Here is a 4,717-nt window from a genome sequence, read left to right as displayed (position 1 = left end):
AAAGCATAGTGACTAACCAAACGATTTTCTAATGAGTTACTTCCTTCATCTCATTAGAAGTGTTCATATTTTCATTTTTAGTTGTCCCATTATAAATGTTCACTTTCAAAATTTATTAGTCAATTTCCAAGTTTTACTCTTAAACACAAATAACTAGCATTAATAATCAATGTTGATGGACCCAGTTTTTAAGGGGCATTATTGTCATTTTGTAAACAAAAAAGGTAATCATTTAATCTTCTTTAAACTTTATATTTTTCAAACCATGACACTTTTAATGAAACGGAGGAAGTAATAACTTATTATTTAGGATGCATGGATTTCAAGTATTTTTAAATTCATATAAGAATGATTGTAAACAAACTTTAATACCTATTAATCCAGTTGGGTTGAAAGTCTTTTGGTCACTTAATACCTATTAATACCGTTAAAGCGGTCATGACTTACGAAGGTGCCTAAATGATACATAAAAATACTTTAATTTAATTTAATGTATGCTTAACTTTTTTTTAGTTATACAAGCGCATCTACTCATACTACTACTCCTAAACTACTACAAGATAATATCTACTTTCATGCTAGGTTTTGACATCTGGTCTTCACTCCAAAGGGCAAGAGCCCTCATGATTGAGTGGCAATGTATGGTTAATAGCGATTAAATATTTAATCCTATAAATTGCTAGGATAGATTAATCCTAGCTCACTTATCAAAGAAATTTCACGACTTTTAGGGGCAACGGCCACCGTAGTTACAATATTTATGCAGCCCTAGTTACTAAAGTAATAAGTTTACAACCATTAGGACCAATTCTTTAATTATTAAGTAATTGTGTAACATCTGAAAAACGCAATGACTAACCAAACAATTAACTCTAATAAGTTGATAACTTACTATTAAGGGGCATGAATTTCAAGCATTTTTAAATTCATAGAAGAATGATCGTAAATAAACTTTAATACATGTTACTACAATTGTGTTAAAAGTCTTTTGGTACTTTAATATCTATTAATACCGTTAAAGAGGTTAGGACTCACGAAGGTAACTAAAAGATATAAAAGTATACCTTTATTTTTTTCTTTAATGTCTATACACACTCATCTATTTTTACTTATACTTTTAAATTACTCCAAGATAAAATCTACTTTCATAATAGGTTTTGACCCCAGGTCTTCACTCCCCAAAGGCAAGAGCCGCGAAGGCTGGAATGGCAATGTATGGTTAACTATGATTAGTTATTTAATCCCGTAAACTTGCTAGGATAGATTGATCTAGCGCAAAAACAGAAACAAAAAAACAGAGCCGGTTGTCAGTTGTCTTGACCTTCAACCCTTTCTACGTGTTGTTGCTCGTTGATTCATCGGGATAACGGAGTTAGTGAGCGTTTGGCCGGACAAATCAAAAAATTTGAAATTTTTTGGTGAAATTGTGCAAATTGTGTGGGAGACCGAATGAGGACTTGGACTGTTTTGAGTGTGGAATGGCGAGAAGAGTTTGGCTTGATATCCAGCAGTGGATCAAGCACAGGGTGGCTGAGCGTAACTCGCTCAGTCAGGTGGTTTTTATTATGCTTGAATGGCAATTTTAATGGAAAGTTGAGGAACACAGTTTATGCAGTTATTCTTTCTACTTGTTGGTGGACATGGAAGGCTAGAAATGCAAAGATATTCATAAGTGAAACGACTAGAGTGGAGAAAACTCTAAACAAATTGAAGTTGGCTCGTCCTCGTGGATCAAACACCATGCTAAAATGGAAAGTTTAGAGTGGTCTAGCTGGTGTATATTTAATTGTTCTTGGCCTTAGTTGGCAATGAGCACCGTATTTTAAATTTGTTGATTGTGTTGTTAATCGCCTCTTTAATTTGAGTCTAGTTACTTGCTAGAGCCCGTCATTAGGAATATTACCGTTAGAAAAAAAAAATTAAAAGATACATAACTATGATTAAATCTGTAAGATTGCTTCTAACGAAAAAATATCTTCTAAACAGAAAATATTCTTTTATTATATTTTTACCACAATCATAAACTCATGACACAAGTAGTTTGATTTACCAACTTTTCATCCCAATCTGCATCTTCAACACAGAAAGATGAACGTATGCCCAAGATGGTATCTAAATTTAACAGAAGTATAAGAGATTAAACGTTTAAAAAAATATTTGGCTTGTTTTCATAAAAATAATTTAACTTTTTAATATATTATTTAGCAGGTACCCCAAAATAATATATGAGAATTTATTGACCAATTTTTTTTAGTAAGGACTAAGGAACGTCAAATAAGATATTTTAACAAAAAGAACTCCCAGTTTGCTTTAATCCTTCCAAGAGCACATTATCATGCCTTCACATACAAAATACTAATGTCCTGCTATGTACAGACTTCACTATCCCGTTCGTATTTTATCAAAACACGAGACCACACAAGCACCAAACAGAAAACGCCATCACGTATGACTAAACTGATCCACGAAATCACCTATGAAGAGCTCGATGACGAAGGGTCCTCCTGCATCACAGATACAGACCATGTGTCAGAAAGCCTGTCCAATTTACAAAAATCACTTGCTGTGTGTGTGAGAGGGAGATGCTTACATCTTTTGAAGTGGTGATGTATGAGACAACAACAGTAATATCGTCAAGTTTCCCTCCATAATACCTAAACCCGGCTTCTTGAGCTGCAGCAGAAAAAGGTGTCTGTCTATCCTTTTCCTGTGCTCGTTGTCGAGCCAAAGCCGCTATCTTTTGAGCCGTCACCCTGCGGTTCCAAACCAGCTCGCACCGCATGAACCACAATCGCAGTGATATCATTGTTGTACAAATTATCAAACAGTCATCAGTGCCCGCTATTATCACATCTCCTGGTGCAACAGGAATTGAAAACACCTGCATCATTGTATCACATGCCTATTTAAACCACCTTTTTCATCATACATCTCTAATCAATAAATTATATAATACATTTATATATAATACCTGGCCAGAACTGGCAGATCACTATTGCTTCCATTCTCAAGTTGGTATGTGAAATTAAAATCATGTTGTTGAGCAGGAGACCGGAAAACAGTACATCCATCTCTAACTACCATGAACCCACTATCACCCAAATTAATGGCATTAAGACCCTGCAAAAAGAACATGAATTGCTAACAGCCCCAAAAATGGGTAATTAAATTAACAAATTATTATTACTTGATTTGTGAGTGCAATAATGCAAGCAGTAGAGGATCCTTTGGCTTTAGTTTTGATGTAAGCTTTCTCCAAAACCCTAGCAGGATCAACAGAACCCTTAGGCTCATCTTGAACCGCACTTACTGAATTAGACATGAGTTCACGTGCATATTTCCCAGCATCAATACCAAGATCAGCCCAACCGCCTACACCATCTGCCACACCTATAGCTTGTTCATCAGAACAAATAAAATGTGCATCTTCACCGCCTGTGTCCTCCTTATCAGGATGAGGCAGATAACATGATCCTGAAAGCAGCTTCAATGGTCGGTCTGATAAAATTTTACTGTAGTCAACAAAATAAAAGATTTTAGATACTTTTAAGTTTTAAACGATCTCAAAAACGAACTAAGACACTATTAATATTACCTATCAGAAGAGCCTGCAGATTTGGTTATCTGATCATCATGAACACGATTATCTGAGAACACATCAGAGGCTGTTCCAGCAGTTAAGCATGCTTGAACTGACATAAGAAAGCTCTTCCATTGAAACCCTAGAAACGGATTGAAACCATTGTTTGTCTTGGCAACATGATAAATAAAGTATCCATACATAGAATTACTATCCGATTGTTCCTTATTTCTTGAATTCATACTAATCTTCCCCAAAACTATGGAAACTCCTACAAAAATTATCAATATAGCCCATAAGGTTCTCACGTGTGGAGGTTATGATATTGTTACTTAAATAACTTCCTCTGATTAACGCTTTAGAGCTGCAAAGAGCCATAGGCATCTTAAGATTGCTATTACCAGAGTATATTTGACCAGACCCCGGACTGCAGATTACCAACATGATACCCACAAACTTGAAATGATGTCCTGACACAGACGGAGTGGAAAATGTACGTGAAACAGCTCCCATAACAGAAAGATTCTTCTTTTTACTAGCGGGTTGTAAGTTCAATTGAGCAGCACATGGGGAATATTGCTGAGTAGAATATTCAGATCACTAGAGTAGAACTTAGGTTTACCAAACAAAAGTTTCCCATGACCAATTAGAACTTCCAATGAGTCCTGAAAGATAGCTTCTGGGCCAATACTGGTTCTTTGAATCCCCTGTTTGAATATACCTCTCAGTTTTGAGAAATACATGTATGGCATCTTGCCCTTGCAGTCTCACAGCATTCGAGGGATAATCTCATAACTTCATGCACATTTATCTGTCAGATTCAATCCAATCAATTTCATCAACATATACACAAAAACCTGGCTCGAAAAACAGTTTTGCACTTACTGCTGAAGTAACAATCGAGTTAAAAATAGAAATATATAAGAGTGACAGACTAGTCAAGCACTAGAAACAAATTTTGGATTACGATTGTGATAAACGTGCAGTTTAAATCTCATTCCTTTGCTCTAACTTTTGATAGAAAATGTCTGTAATCGCTTTAAATCTTTCATGATGATGTAGTAATAGCAAAGGAGAAGAAAATAAAAAATATATATTTCTATAGCATACAGTATGATGGTTGTTAAGATTGTGACA

The 4,717-nt window shown here is 35.2% G+C and overlaps 1 pseudogene across 1 annotated transcript; it reads right to left on the bottom strand.

The window, feature by feature from the left end:
• Positions 1 to 2,439: 2,439 nt before the first annotated feature.
• Positions 2,440 to 4,423, bottom strand: LOC143603107 (putative protein phosphatase 2C 55; annotated as a pseudogene). The gene is made up of 5 exons (XR_013147990.1): positions 3,596 to 4,423; positions 3,188 to 3,512; positions 2,983 to 3,120; positions 2,591 to 2,902; positions 2,440 to 2,504 (listed from the first exon to the last, which is right to left on the bottom strand). The product of XR_013147990.1 is annotated as a putative protein phosphatase 2C 55 (transcript).
• Between the last annotated feature and the right edge of the window lie 294 nt (positions 4,424 to 4,717).

This window comes from Bidens hawaiensis, unplaced genomic scaffold (assembly GCF_021521415.1).
Source record: "Bidens hawaiensis isolate Kalapana, Puna unplaced genomic scaffold, B.hawaiensis_p1.1 tig00060820_1, whole genome shotgun sequence".
Classification (NCBI taxonomy): domain Eukaryota; kingdom Viridiplantae; phylum Streptophyta; class Magnoliopsida; order Asterales; family Asteraceae; genus Bidens; species Bidens hawaiensis.
This window is presented reverse-complemented; position numbering and strand designations above follow the sequence as displayed.